We start from the raw sequence: 14,795 nt of genomic DNA, 5'->3' as shown, positions 1-14,795 counted from the left end.
TCTTCTTTAGAAGAGCCTTTATTTACCTGTTCTTTACCCATCTGCTCCTACTGTATTATGTACCACAATCTGATGTCTCCTCAAACAGTGTATTCCCATCATGCTAATATTGTGTTTTTTTTGTTGTTGTTGGCATTATGTAAAGCACTTTGAGAAGTTTATTATTATTATTATTATAAAGGTCTTGTTTTCTTGTCCTGTGTTTACAGGCTCAGAGGCCAATGCTCTCCCTGATGCTGGGGAAAGGGCTCCTCTTGAACAGCAGCACAGTGAGGAGGAGTGGGGCAAACTACATAAATATGAGAAAAGACGCAAAAGAGTTGTCACTCAGAGTGTCGAAGGGTCGATGTATACTGGGGCTCAGTTGAAATGCAACGTCAGGACTTTTCCGAATTGGGTCACACGAAGAGAGCACAGCCTTTTCCGCCCTGCCACGTGGGTATCGGTAACTCGCCGTGATCGTATAGTGGTCAGTACTTTGTGTTGTGGCTGCAACAACCCCGGTTCGAATCCGGGTCATGGCAGAATAGGGGCGTCTGCTTTTACTACTTGCGCGAATGAAGGCAAAAAAAAGCCAATCGATGTGAACGAACGGCGCTTTACAGAGGAGTACTGCCTGACTGGATCGTTGATGAACGACAGAGGCCACTCCGACCTCTTCTCGGTTTTCTTCAATGACTTACTAAGGATCTTCTTCACATTCGCCCATGCAGGGTAAGCCAGTTACACCAAAGCAAACGCAGGAAAGTGCATTTCAAGCAGAGACCAGGAGGGACTTGTTTACACCGAGAGTGGTCGGAGAATGGAACAATGCGCCCAGCCCTGTTGCTGGAGCCGATTCTTGATGAGATCTTGGGCTCACTAAGAGGCCCCCACTGGATGCTAATCTTTCTGTTGTTCTTGCAGGTCCTGCGCTGCTTTTGAGCCGACAGAGCTCGTCCTGGTCTGTCGGCACAGCCCAATTGCAAATGATCGGCTCCGCGTACAGAAGGAACGTGCGTTTGGTACAAGAGTGCATGAAGGCACTGGAAATACATTGGGAACAAATGACCGGTCGCTCAAGACCTCTGTGAAGTACAGGAGCGTGCAAAAAGAGGCTGTTTCCGCCCGGTCTTGAACCGGGGACCTTTCGCGTGTTAGGCAAACGTGATAGCCGCTACACTACGGAAACCTGCAGGGACCGCTGCTGGTGTCTCGCTTGCGTTTCGGGCTGAGAAAGGGAAGCGTCACTTTAGGAAGGGGGCGCTGGAGAGAGGAACAAAGGGCGCGATGAAACAAAATGCCGAAGCCCGGGATCGAACCAGGGACCTTTAGATCTTCAGTCTAACGCTCTCCCAACTGACCTATTTCGGCGGTGCACAAAGCCCCCAGCCACCTGCTCCAGCCTTCCTGTGTTGCGGCATGAGCGCACCCAGAGGAGCGGGAGAGTGTTGCAGGAACGTCACTCAGAAGGAAAGCCACCCAGCTGCGCCCTCTGAGCTCTGTCCAGCGCATCTTCCTCGCATGGACTCCTGCCTGCGACGGGCAGGAAACAATTAGCAAGAACAGAACAGCACCCCATGGGTGTCTCATGACCACACCTTAGGTTGTGACACGTGCAGGTGTGAGGGGTTGCCGGGCTACTCTGGAGCAGAGCTTGGGCGGAGGGGGGGCGGGAAAGCAGACAAAGAGGTGACACCTCAAGGTCTGCACGATCACAGCTCTCCGCCGCCCCAGGCTTACGCTCGATAAGCTACTGGACACACCCGCCCCTCCTCACACAGACCGTGGAAAAGCCCCCGAGTGGGAGGGCTCTCTCTTCCTCCCAGGAGCTCTTGGACACGACGCACAAACAGAGCGCGGGGAGCCGCCGCCTGCAAACACGGCTCCAGGCAGGACTCCACTCCGCAGGAGCCGCAGAGCAGAGGAGATGGGGGCAGCTTAGCTCCTGTGCAGAGACCTGAGCTGTTGTTGCTGCGGACGCTGTCTTTTCTGTTCTCGGGGTAGGAGTGAATGTTGAGTTGCCCTTAGAAATGAAGCAGAGCACTTCAACGGCACGGGTGTGTGTGTGTGTGCGTGCGCCCTGGTAATTCTGGGAGACAGATCGAACCTGGGCTAAAAGAGAGGGGGCTTAGCCCTCTTCCATTTGCTAGTTCAGAGTTGTACAACCCATTTGTATCTGCTAGGCGGCGCAGTCGTCGTGCACAAAGAACGCTTTGAAAAGCATCAAAAGCAAGTCATTCCGAGTTGGTCGTTTGTGTTTTCCGTTCAGACGCGAAATGCTGAAATGATCTCTCGGCTCCTCGGTTGTCATTTCTGCTCCGTAAAGGAATCACAGCACGCGTCGGCTTCCAGCACGGTGGGTCGGGACACGATGCCGGGGGTCAGAGAGAGCGATGTCTTCCTAGTTAGTATAGTGGTGATTATCCCCACCTGTCACGCGGGAGACTGGGGTACATCAGGACGCGCATTGGAGTGAAAGCAGGATGCGCTGTGACATGCACTGTGCAGATCCCGCCACACTAAGAGGTGAGTGGGTCTGTTCGATCACAGCACTAGGCGAAACCCCAATCCCCTTTTGTGCGTGCCGACAAAGGAAGCTGGTCTGTTTCCGCCCGGTTTCGAACCGGGGACCTTTCGCGTGTGAGGCGAACGTGATAACCACTACACTACGGAAACGGTGGCAAACCCTGCCCAGCGGCCCAGTGCTGAGCTTCGCCAATGCGATTCAGCTGCTTCCAGTGCCTTTATTGGAGTGCGCTGATGGACCGTGCTCTCTCTCCAGAGACCAGCACGCCTGTCATGGACGGAGCAGGAAAGGCGGCGCCACATTCTACAGCCCTCTCCATGCAATCGACGAAATCGGGCCACTGAAGTGGAGAAAATCGCCTCTCCAGAAAGTGCAAATATCATCTTGGAGAGTATAAATCCTATTGCCAAAGGTCAGCCCTGTCTACCAGAGTAACCCTCCCACCTCCTGCAGCGACGATAAGCTCGTCTCACACGTGAGAAGTCTTCGGTTGGAAACAAGCGCCCCCTCTTCTCGCGCGTTTTGCACGTTCGAGTGGTTTTAATGCGGCTCCTTCGTACATGGTGCTGATCTTTTGGAAAGCAGGAGGCAAAACTGAGACATTCCCATACCGGGAGTCAAACCCGGACCGCCTGGGTGAAAACCAGGAACCCTAACCGCTAGACCATATGGGAGCACACAACCCCGCTGTTCCGGGCATCATGCAAGCAAACTACATAAATATGAGAAAACACGCAAGAGAGTTGTCACTCAGAGTGTCGAAGGGTCGATGTATACTGGGGCTCAGTTGAAATGCAACGTCAGGACTTTTCCGAATTAGGTCACACGAATAGAGCACAGCCTTTTCCGCCCTGCCACGTGGGTATCGGTAACTCACTGTGATCGTATAGTGGTCAGTACTTTGCGTTGTGGCCGAAACAACCCCGGTTCGAATCCGGGTCACGGCAGAATAGGGGCGTCTGCTTTTACTACTTGCACGAATGACGGCAAAAAAAAGCCAATCGATGTGAACGAACGGCCCTTTACAGAGGAGTACTGCCTGACTGTATCGTTGATGAACGACAGGGGCCACTCCAACCTCTTTTCGGTTTTCTTCAATGACTTACTAAGGATCTTCTTCACATTCGCCCATGCAGGGGAAGCCAGTTACACCAAAGCAAACGCAGGAAAGTGCATTTCAAGCAGAGACCAGGAGCGACTTGTTTACACCGAGAGTGGTCGGAGAATGGAACAATGCGCCCAGCCCTGTTGCTGGGGCCGATTCTTGATGAGATCTTGGGCTCACTAACAGGCCCCCGCTGGATGCTAATCTTTCTGTTGTTCTTGCAGGTCCTGCGCTGCTTTTGATCCGACAGAGCTCGTCCTGGTCTGTCGGCACAGCCCAATTGCAAATGATCGGCTCTGCGTACAGAAGGAACGTGCGTTTGGTACAAGAGTGCATGAAGGCACCGGAAATACATTGGGAACAAATGACCGGTCGCTCAAGACCTCTGTGAAGTACAGGAGCGTGCAAAAAGAGGCTGTTTCCGCCCGGTCTCGAACCGGGGACCTTTCGCGTGTTTGGCGAACGTGATAGCCGCTATACTACGGAAACCTGCGGGAACTGTTGCTGGTGTCTCGCTTGCGTTTCGGGCTGAGAAAGGGAAGCGTCACTTTAGGCAGGGGGCGCTGGAGAGAGGAACAAAGGGCGCGATGAAACAAAATGCTGAAACCCGGGATCAAACCAGGGACCTTTAGATCTTCAGTCTAACGCTCTCCCAACTGAGCTATTTCGGCGGCGCACAGAGCCCATAGCCAACTGCTCCAGCCTTCCTGTGTTACGGCATGAGCGCACCAAGAGGAGCGGGAGAGTGTTGCAGGAACGTCACTCAGAAGGAAAGCCACCCAGCTGCGCCCTCTTAGCTCTGTCCAGCGCATCTTCCTCGCATGGACTCCTGCCTGCGACGCGCAGGAAACAATTAGCAAGAACAGAACAGCACCCTGTAACGTTGCCATAGCCTAAATGTAGTGGCTCTCTGAAGGCACCAGTTCTGTAGGGTTTGGGCATTTACTGTGACAATTATTAATTGTAGAAGTAAATCACAAAGTTAATTCTTTTGATGGCTTTAGAATCCAACCATGTGACAGAACTCAAACAACGCACACACACAGGTACTAATACACGAGGATACATTTATTAATACATAGAATATGCATATAAACGTAACAGATCTTATCGAGAGGGTTATCAGAATACAAAAGGTATATATTCAATCAGTTACGAAGAGTTACATATATCAAGAGGACATACGTTCAGTATATCATTCATTTAGACCGTTTCGTAAATGAACTTGTTTATAACTTCTACATTAGATACTCAAAACAAGTACGTAACTCTTAGGAATTAAATTCATATCAACTGGTTTGGATAACAATTGAATTCTCGAGCCGTAATGCAGTGAAGTTGAATACTCATCCAATTTCTGGGGATACATATCTCCTGCAGGCACAAACAATCAGCTGCAGGCTTGTTGCTGTCCAATCCGCGCTCTCTGGCTCCATGCCAGGCTGTGCTGTGCGGCTTGCAACGGTGCGCTGCTGATGCTCACTGACCGGGTAGTTAGTGTCGGCTTTAACTAGCAAAGTTTGTGCACAGGAGAAAAGATGACTGTGGGTCCCAGCAAGTCAGGAAGAGGACCGGTTCGTTCCTGATGAAGAGCTAGTTCTGAATAGTGATTCAGCTGTCCACAGTTCCGACCTGTTCACAAGGCTTGCTGCTGGTGCTTACCTCAGGTGGATCCTCTGGTTACTCTCTGGCAACCTCCGCTCTAGACTCTTAGAACAAAGGAAAGTTCTGGCACTCGGACACACTGACCGTGCTGAGTCTCAGGATGGTCAGGAGGCGCGCTGCGAGAATGTCCTGCCCTTGGGAGCCTTCTGCTCCTGGGCTGTCCTGCCCTGGAATTCTCCTTAAGAATTCCCTTCGAAAAAGTTCACAGAATTCTCACCGAAGTCTCTTCTGAATCTCACAGGCTCTCTGTGTTGCCTGTTTTTACCTGGAGGAACTTCAGCTCGTTGATTGGCTGAAAGTTCCATGGGTATCAGAGTCCCACGTGGGTTACTCAGCCCTACCAGTCCCTGATTGGATGATCAAGGTGAGATATGAGTCACTTACTCCTGACAATTAGGAATGCAGTCCAGATGTCAATCTGGCACTCCCTAGACAGATAGGCGCCAATAGATGACCATTGATCATGATAACCAGGCTTAGCTAAGTGCATCCCCCTTTGGGGGCTTGTTCCTTATCAAAAGAAAACATCTTAAATCAGCCTGCATGAATACTTTCTCTGTGGCTGCACCACAGAGATGGAGGGTGAGATGGGGCCTCCTTTAGGACAGCATACCAACGCTTAATTCTGTCTTATTAACAAGCATTGCCGCTACATATCCCCCCTTTTTGAAGGTCACGAGGTCCTGAGGCGTTGTTGCCTTCAAAACAAAAACAGAGTTAAGTGATGTCCCTTGTCATTAGAACATTAACCTTAAATGTCCACATTACTCCTCGAGAATTCATACCAGAACCAGCATTGGATGCAAACAGGATGAATAACATCTGGAGTATGTATAAACACGGTAGGAGACATTATCTAAGTCTAGGAGTTACACATCAGGAAGTTCACTGTCAATATCTGATACTTCTGTAGTAGATATTTGGGAAGAAGTAACTTCCTTTCTTTTGACATGCTACCTTTGACTCATTCGTGCTACTCGGAGTACATCTTGATGTGAGAGTACAGCATTCAGAGTACACTGTCAGTCATGATCCAACTACCCGGCAGCAGTGTTACAATAACAACAGTTCCTGTTCCCAGCCCCCCCGATAAACCACAACACCTGTGTTGGGTATCTGCTAGGTTGGTTTGGAGGTTTGTTCCATTAAAGCAAACTAACTACCTGTACCTCTTCAGGGCTTACTGTTTCTTGGATTTCTATCCAATTCAATAGTGTGGCACCTGAAGGCATCCAAGACCTCAAGTTTGGTCTTATGTTGTCTGGTTCTAGACCGTACAGTTTTAAGTTCAAGCTGTACTATGGCCTCCTCGGGAACTTGCAGGAAAACTATTGGTTAGGTAGCTGCATTGTGGTAGCTGTATCATGCCTGTCACAAATCATGGTGACAGTTAAATGTGGTGTGCTGACCAGCCATTTACTTCCCACCTGCTCTTCATGGGGTTCATTAACCTCCCTCTGCTCGTTAGTAGCTTTACACCCTTCATTGGTGAATTGTTTAGACACAGCCAATGGATAGCTTTGGTAGCCATACCCATCTCAAGATTTGGAACCGAATTCAATCTTGGATTGCCTTCTGGGTGAGCTATGAGCGATGGGGTTAATGTCACATACTCCTCTACTAAGAAGAGTGGAATCAAGTGGGTTGGGAATTGTGCCGTGGCTAGACTAGCTACAGTGGCACTAAACTCCCTTAACAGGTCTTGTGTCAGCATTCTGGCCTGTTGCACACAAGCATAAACCCACTGTATAACACCAACAATCATGTCCACTGGTTGGGGAATAAGGTTTAACCCTGTTGCATAGAAAGTTGCCTGTAGGGTTTTCCCTAAGCTTTCCAACTTTTGCTGCTGTTGATACAGTCTGTCACTACCCTCTGGCATCTCTGACACCTGTCTTCTTGGGGCAGTCAGGGTGAGAGTGCCAGTAGCACACAAACCTACCAGAAAAAGCAAACGTGCAACAGTGGCGGCAGCAATAAGTCCTCCCAAAAGTCTTTTCGGGTGGCTGACCCCAGTCATCTCCTTCTGAGTGACTGTTGTCTTTCTAAGCTGGCGCAGCGTGTACATGGTGTCTTTCTCAGTATGCCATGTGGCATCTTGGGCACCAACATCCTGGAAATCTGGGGAGATCTGACGCAGCTGCTGATGCTGCTCCTCCTTTTCCAGGGCATCTGCTTTTTCGATTTGTTCATGCCTGTGCTCTAGGAACCCTGCAGGGGGTGGTGCAGCGGTGGAGCATGCCTGACCCTCGGCTGAGTGGTCATCTGGAGCACCTGAGTGATCTGGGATTGTTATCCCATTCTCACTGTTCAGGTCCACCCTGCACACTTCCTGATTGAGGAATCCCTCTATCGGCATGTTTACAATCGTACGCTGGGTAGGTGTAGGACACGTGCTCGCTCCCCCCTTCCCTCGCTAGGGGTTCAGGGAGCTGCCCCAGCACTGGGATAGCTAGTTCATTGTCTTTGAACTTACTATCACCCACCAGGCCCATGTCAGTGCAGGCGGGGATTCTGACACCCCTCTTTGCGATGTCCTGCACTGGCAGGCGAGTGACTTGACCATCCAGCTCCAGTCTGGCTGAACCACTGTTGGTCAGACTCAGACTGACAGACTGAGCTGGTGGCTGTAAGAAAACCGGCTCGGCTTTCATTCCCTGTCCCTTCTGGGGGACTGGGTGTGTTGGCAACCCTGCCGTTGAGGCAGGAACAATCAGGTCAGTCTCACTCACTACCTGGTAGTTGTGAGAAATAATGTTACCTGACTGCAGGTTCCCTGGGTCACAGCAGAGGGAATCGGCATCTGGGATCAGGTGTGTCCACAGCGCAGTAGTCTCAGCGTCCAGCTGGACCTCCTGACTAACCTGTGAATGTTGCACCAGGGGCACCTGGCGGTGGCCCTGCGACAGCTGCTCAAGCAGATCCTCATTAATAGAGGATCTCTCAGGGCTAAGGGTGAGGGCTACCTCACCAACCTGCTCTCCTGCCATCTGGATCCCTTCCACCACTGCGGGGTGGTGGTCCTGACCCCTCTTGGGTGCCAGGGTGCACAGGGAAAGCTCCTTTTCATCACCAGGTGGGGAGATCTGCTCCTCTTTAGGGGTGTAAAAGGTGTGTGCTTTACCTGGTGGATCAGGCGGCTGCTTGGAGCACCGCTCCTGTGGCAGGGAGGCTGTTGTGACCTCAGCCGGGACACGACTTCCCTGTATATCCGGGGAACAAGAAAATATTTTTATTTCTTGTCCAGAGGGAACAGAAGAAATCTCCACATAGGCTTCTGTGTTCGGTGGGCACTGTGTGAGCACAGTCTGCCTCTTTGCCCCCCTTCCTTCTGTACAGAAGGCTTAGGAGCCTTGACCTGTTTCCACACCTTGCCTTTCTGGTGATCCACCAAAGGTTCCTCTCTGAGTCGCATGCCCTTTTCTTTTTCTACCCGTTTGAGCTTGCTGTATGACATCAAACACCTTTCAACCTCAGTGTCAATCAATGTCTCACTGTGTAAGACATCTCCCATGGCAGCCTTGAGGTAAAAGCTTCCTGCTTTTCCTCTCTGTTTTACTGCCTGCTCTGTGACTTCAGGGGTGGAGTCAGCACTCGCTTGGGAGTGGCTGACCTCATCCAGGCAGGAACCCTTCCATTCAATCAGATAGACTGAGGGAGGGAGAGGGGGCGGGTCTCCGCCTCCTCCAGTGGAGAGTATCAGCTCATTCACGCTTCCGGCAGCCTTGGGGAGCGGTTGTCTCTGTCCTAATAAAACTTGTTCAAGCCTGGCCAGGCGGGCGGCTAATGAATCCTTTTGTTCAGCTTTATCTAGCCCTTTCTCTTCCCCGGTGTTCTCATGGAACTTAGGACGCTGGGTGCGGTCCTGTGTGCCTGCTTTGGAACGGGGCTTAGCCAGCTCAGGAGCCTGTGCTCCTTCGAGCAGGGGGGAATTAACCCTGCTGGCTCTGACGGCGAACACAGTCGCTTTAACAGCTTTTTGCTCAGAGCGACTTTGGACATCATACTCCCAGGCTTTCTGCACGAATCTCTTAATATCAGTCATTTTCATGGTCTGTGCATCTGTATGCATTAAGATCATCTTTCTGACTGACGGGTGGAGATTCGCAATGAATTAACCCTTGAAATGTGTGTTCTCTTCACAACCCTCATCATTTCGCCCTGCAAAATAAGTTCATCTAAGTCTCTCGTAATATTCGCGAGGGGACTCTGCTCTCTCGTGCTTAATGTTAAGGGCGGCGGCTATCGCGGCAGTCGGGTCAATAAACGCACTGTATTCTGATAAGTGCTTGACACAACTCTTCAAAGTCATCACAGACTTTCTTCATCTGCCTAGCCATCCACTCATGTACAGCTCTGCTGCTAGTTTTCCTGACCAGAAACACTTTTTCCTGTTCTGTAGCGTTTGGCAGGTACTGCAGGGTATACCTGAGGTCTTGAATATAACTCTCGATATTATTCTCTGACACTGCAGGGTCAAATCTCTCCATGTCCTTCGCTAGCTCTCTCAGAGAATGGAGGTTTATTCTCCTAGCTTCTCCGCTGACGGAGATATGACGGAGATCGTGGTCAGACCTGTCACTGCTAGAGAGAGTGCTTAATAGCGACTTGAATTCAGACCTTTTAGCAACCATCGTTAAACTTAAAGAGTATTACTTTTCAGTACGAAATCACAGTTCTACCACAGAAAACCACAAGATCAAGTATGCAATCAACCCAGTAGATTGCAAAAGATCACAAAACAATCAAGCACTGCTTAAAGAGCAAGGGGAACTTTTTTCCTTTCGGCTTTCAGCACACTGTATTGTCGAGTATGAAACCCGCGGTGTTTTATATTGAATTATTCCGCTTGGTTGTCTCATTTCAGTCTTACCATAGCCCGTCCAGGGACGCCAATAAATGTAGTGTGCTCTCTGAAGGCACCAGTTCTGTAGGGTTTGGGCATGTACGGGGACATTTATTAATTGTAGCCGTAAATCACAAAATGATTCTTTTGATGGCCTTAGAATCCAACCATGCGATATAACTCAAACAACGCACACACACACGGGTACTAATACACGAGGATACATTTATTAATACATAAAATATGCATATAAACCTAACAGATCTTATCGAGAGGGTTATCAGAATACAAAAGGTATATATACAATCAGTTACAAAGAGTTACATATATCAAGAGGACATACGTTCAGTATATCATTCATTTAGATCGTTTCATAAAGTGAACTTGGTTACAACTTCTACATTAGATACTGAAAACAAGTACATAACTCTTAGGAATTAAATTGATATCAACTGGTTGGGATAACAATTGAATTCTCAAGCTGTAATGCATTGAAGTTGAATACTCATCCAATCTCTGGGGATTCAGATCTCCTGCGGGCTCTCTGGCTCCGTGCCAGGCTGTGCTGTGCTGCAGATGCTCACTGACCGGCTAGTTAGTGTTGGCTTTAACTAGCAAAGTTTGTGCACAGGAGAAAAGATGACTGTGGGTCCCAGCAAGTCAGGAAGAGGACCGGTTCATTCCTGATGAAGCGCTAGTTCTGAATAGTGATTCAGCTGTCCACAGTTCCGACCTGTTCACAAGGCTTGCTGCTGGTGCTTACCTCAGGTGGATCCTCTGGTTACTCTCTGGTAACCTCCGCTCTAGACTCTAAGAACAAAGGAAAGTTCTGGCACTCGGACACACTGGCCGCTCCGTGGTTGTCCAGGCTGAGTCTTAGGATGGTCAGGAGGCGCACTGTGAGAATGTCCTGCCCTTGGGAGCCTTTTGCTCCTGGGCCGTCCTGCCCTGGAATTCTCCTTTAGAAAAGTCCCTTTAGAAAAGTCCAGGAAATAGTCTCTCAGGCCCTCTGTGTTGCCTGTTTTTACCTGGAGGAACTTCAGCTCGTTCATTGGCTGAAAGTTCCATGGGCATCAGAGTCCCACGTGGGTTACTCGGCCCTACCAGTCCCTGATTGGTTGATCAAGGTGAGATGTGAGTCACTTACTCTTGACACTTAGGAATGCAGTCCAGATGTCCATCTGGCACACCCTAGACAGATAGGCGCCAATGGATGACCATTGATCATGATAGCCAGGCTTAGCTAAGTGCATCCCCATTTGGGAGCTGTCCCTTATCAAAAGAAAACATCTTTAAATCAGCCTGCATGAATAGTTTCTCTGTGGCTGCACCACAGAGATGAACAGAGAGATGGGGCCTCATTAGAAAAAGAACAGCAACACTTAATTCTGTCTTATTAACAACCATTGCCGCTACAAGTGAAAGGCTGCAGTGAAATAGAGCGGGGACGAAAGCAGTGAAGAGAGAGAACGTGGGAAGAAGAGAAAAACGCAAGGGACAAAAAGCAGCGTCGTAAGAGAGGTGACGGAGCTGTCCCTTTCTATAAAAAGGGTGCCAGCGAGCCTTGTTCTTGCTTACGGCCACACCCCCTTGAGCACACCTGATCTTGTCTGATCTCGGAAGCTAAACAGGGATGGGCCTGGTTAGTACTTGGATGGGAGACCGCCTGGGAATACCAGCTGCTGTAAGCTTTCAAGCGCAGGAGGCGCCCTATCCCTGCTCGCTTGCTCATTCCCCTGTTCACACGTGCAGTGCGGCTTGTCCGTCTGTTTATTTGTCAGCTTTGGCGAGACACGGGTGCTTGTGTATTAGCGTGAGCGTTTTTTATTCTGATCGTGAACAGTTTTACAAGTCCGCAAAGGATCGAGGAAAGGTTTATCGCCAGCTGAAAAGAGACACAGCGCTTCGGCTGTGGAGACTTGTTCGGCTGGCGTTCGGGGAGTCGCGTTTTTCAGAATTGTATTGAGATCGTTTTCCACAGAGCTCAGATGTCAAAGCACAGCAGCAGCTCTCCACAGCGATCCTCTATAGCGCCCTTTCTCCCGCAGCTCCGTCCTCATTGGAAGGAAGCAAGAGTGAAAGGCTGAAGTGAAATAGAGCGGGGAGGAAGGCAGTGAAGAGAGAGAACGTGGGAAGAAGAGAAAAACGCAAGGGAAATAAAGCAGCGTCGTAAAAGAGGTGACGGAGCTGTCCTCTCTATAAGAAGGGTGCCAGCGAGCCTTGCACTCGCTTATGGCCACACCCCCTTGAGCACGCCTGATCTCGTCTGATCTCGGAAGCTAAACAGGGACGGGCCTGGTTAGTACTTGGATGGGAGACCGCCTGGGAATACCAGGTGCTGTAAGCTTTTAAGCGCAGGAGGCGCCCTATCCCCGCTCGCTCGCTCATTCCCCTGTTCACACGTGCAGTGCTGCTTGTCCGTCTGTTTATTTGTCAGCTTTGGCGAGACACGGTTGCTTGTGTATTAGCGTGAGCGTTTTTTATTCTGATCGTGAACAGTTTTACAAGTCCGCAAAGGATCGAGGAAAGGTTTATCGCCAGCTGAAAAGAGACACGGCGCTTCGACTGTGGAGACTTGTTCGGCTGGCGTTCGGGGAGTTGCGTTTTTCAGAATTGTATTGAGATCGTTTTCCACAGAGCTCAGATGTCAAAGCACAGCAGCAGCTCTCCACAGCGATCCTCTATAGCGCCCTTTCTCCCGCAGCTCCGTCCTCATTGGAAGGAAGCAAGAGTGAAAGGCTGAAGTGAAATAGAGCGGGGACGAAGGCAGTGAAGAGAGAGAACGTGGGAAGAAGAGAAAAACGCAAGGGAAATAAAGCAGCGTCGTAAAAGAGGTGACGGAGGTGTCCTCTCTATAAGAAGGGTGCCAGCGAGCCTTGCACTCGCTTACGGCCACACCCCCTTGAGCACGCCTGATCTCGTCTGATCTCGGAAGCTAAACAGGGACGGGCCTGGTTAGTACTTGGATGGGAGACCGCCTGGGAATACCAGGTGCTGTAAGCTTTTAAGCGCAGGAGGCGCCCTATCCCCGCTCGCTTGCTCAATCCCCTGTTCACACGTGCAGTGCTGCTTGTCCGTCTGTTTATTTGTCAGCTTTGGCGAGACACGGTTGCTTGTGTATTAGCGTGAGCGTTTTTTATTCTGATCGTGTACAGTTTTACAAGTCCGCAAAGGATCGAGGAAAGGTTTATCGCCAGCTGAAAAGAGACACGGCGCTTCGGCTGTGGAGACTTGTTCGGCTGGCGTTCGGGGAGTCGCGTTTTTCAGAATTGTATTGAGATCGTTTTCCACAGAGCTCAGATGTCAAAGCACAGCAGCAGCTCTCCACAGCGATCCTCTATAGCGCCCTTTCTCCCGCAGCTCCGTCCTCATTGGAAGGAAGCAAGAGTGAAAGGCTGAAGTGAAATAGAGCGGGGACGAAGGCAGTGAAGAGAGAGAACGTGGGAAGAAGAGAAAAACGCAAGGGAAATAAAGCAGCGTCGTAAAAGAGGTGACGGAGCTGTCCTCTCTATAAGAAGGGTGCCAGCGAGCCTTGCAGTCGCTTACGGCCACACCCCCTTGAGCACGCCAGATCTCGTCTGATCTCGGAAGCTAAACAGGGACGGGCCTGGTTAGTACTTGGATGGGAGACCGCCTGGGAATACCAGGTGCTGTAAGCTTTTAAGCACAGGAGGCGCCCTATCCCCGCTCGCTCGCTCATTCCCCTGTTCACACGTGCAGTGCGGCTTGTCCGTCTGTTTATTTGTCAGCTTTGGCGAGACACGGGTGCTTGTGTATTAGCGTGAGCGTTTTTTATTCTGATCGTGAACAGTTTTACAAGTCCGCAAAGGATCGAGGAAAGGTTTATCGCCAGCTGAAAAGAGACACGGCGCTTCGGCTGTGGAGACTTGTTCGGCTGGCGTTCGGGGAGTCGCGTTTTTCAGAATTGTATTGAGATCGTTTTCCACAGAGCTCAGATGTCAAAGCACAGCAGCAGCTCTCCACAGCGATCCTCTATAGCGCCCTTTCTCCCGCAGCTCCGTCCTCATTGGAAGGAAGCAAGAGTGAAAGGCTGAAGTGAAATAGAGCGGGGACGAAGGCAGTGAAGAGAGAGAACGTGGGAAGAAGAGAAAAACGCAAGGGAAATAAAGCAGCGTCGTAAAAGAGGTGACGGAGCTGTCCTCTCTATAAGAAGGGTGCCAGCGAGCTTTGCACTCGCTTACGGCCACACCCCCTTGAGCACGCCTGATCTCGTCTGATCTCGGAAGCTAAACAGGGACGGGCCTGGTTAGTACTTGGATGGGAGACCGCCTGGGAATACCAGGTGCTGTAAGCTTTTAAGCGCAGGAGGCGCCCTATCCCCGTTCGCTCGCTCATTCCCCTGTTCACACGTGCAGTGCGGCTTGTCCGTCTGTTTATTTGTCAGCTTTGGCGAGACACGGGTGCTTGTGTATTAGCGTGAGCGTTTTTTATTCTGATCGTGAACAGTTTTACAAGTCCGCAAAGGATCGAGGAAAGGTTTATCGCCAGCTGAAAAGAGACACAGCGCTTCGGCTGTGGAGACTTGTTCGGCTGGCGTTCGGGGAGTCGCGTTTTTCAGAATTGTATTGAGATCGTTTTCCACAGAGCTCAGATGTCAAAGCACAGCAGCAGCTCTCCACAGCGATCCTCTATAGCGCCCTTTCTCCCGC

General features: G+C 50.4%; 5 non-coding genes and 1 pseudogene across 5 annotated transcripts; 5 read left to right on the top strand and 1 right to left on the bottom strand.

Annotated features, from left to right (window-relative positions):
- Nucleotides 1-2,585: 2,585 nt before the first annotated feature.
- On the bottom strand, nt 2,586-2,658 carry trnav-cac (transfer RNA valine (anticodon CAC)). The gene has a single exon. It is a non-coding gene; the product is annotated as a tRNA-Val (tRNA).
- Nucleotides 2,659-11,697: 9,039 nt separating this feature from the next.
- LOC148825331 (5S ribosomal RNA) lies at nt 11,698-11,816 on the top strand (annotated as a pseudogene).
- A 537-nt stretch (nt 11,817-12,353) lies between these two features.
- LOC148825330 (5S ribosomal RNA) lies at nt 12,354-12,472 on the top strand. Its single transcript, XR_016092916.1, has one exon. It is a non-coding gene; the product is annotated as a 5S ribosomal RNA (ribosomal RNA).
- A 537-nt stretch (nt 12,473-13,009) lies between these two features.
- On the top strand, nt 13,010-13,128 carry LOC148825329 (5S ribosomal RNA). Its single transcript, XR_016092818.1, has one exon. It is a non-coding gene; the product is annotated as a 5S ribosomal RNA (ribosomal RNA).
- Nucleotides 13,129-13,665: 537 nt separating this feature from the next.
- LOC148825328 (5S ribosomal RNA) lies at nt 13,666-13,784 on the top strand. Its single transcript, XR_016092993.1, has one exon. It is a non-coding gene; the product is annotated as a 5S ribosomal RNA (ribosomal RNA).
- A 537-nt stretch (nt 13,785-14,321) lies between these two features.
- LOC148825327 (5S ribosomal RNA) lies at nt 14,322-14,440 on the top strand. The gene has a single exon (XR_016092816.1). It is a non-coding gene; the product is annotated as a 5S ribosomal RNA (ribosomal RNA).
- Nucleotides 14,441-14,795: the final 355 nt, after the last annotated feature.

The sequence above is a fragment of the Atractosteus spatula genome, chromosome 10, assembly GCF_055471065.1.
Source record: "Atractosteus spatula isolate fAtrSpa1 chromosome 10, fAtrSpa1.hap1, whole genome shotgun sequence".
Lineage (NCBI taxonomy): Eukaryota > Metazoa > Chordata > Actinopteri > Semionotiformes > Lepisosteidae > Atractosteus > Atractosteus spatula.
This window is presented reverse-complemented; position numbering and strand designations above follow the sequence as displayed.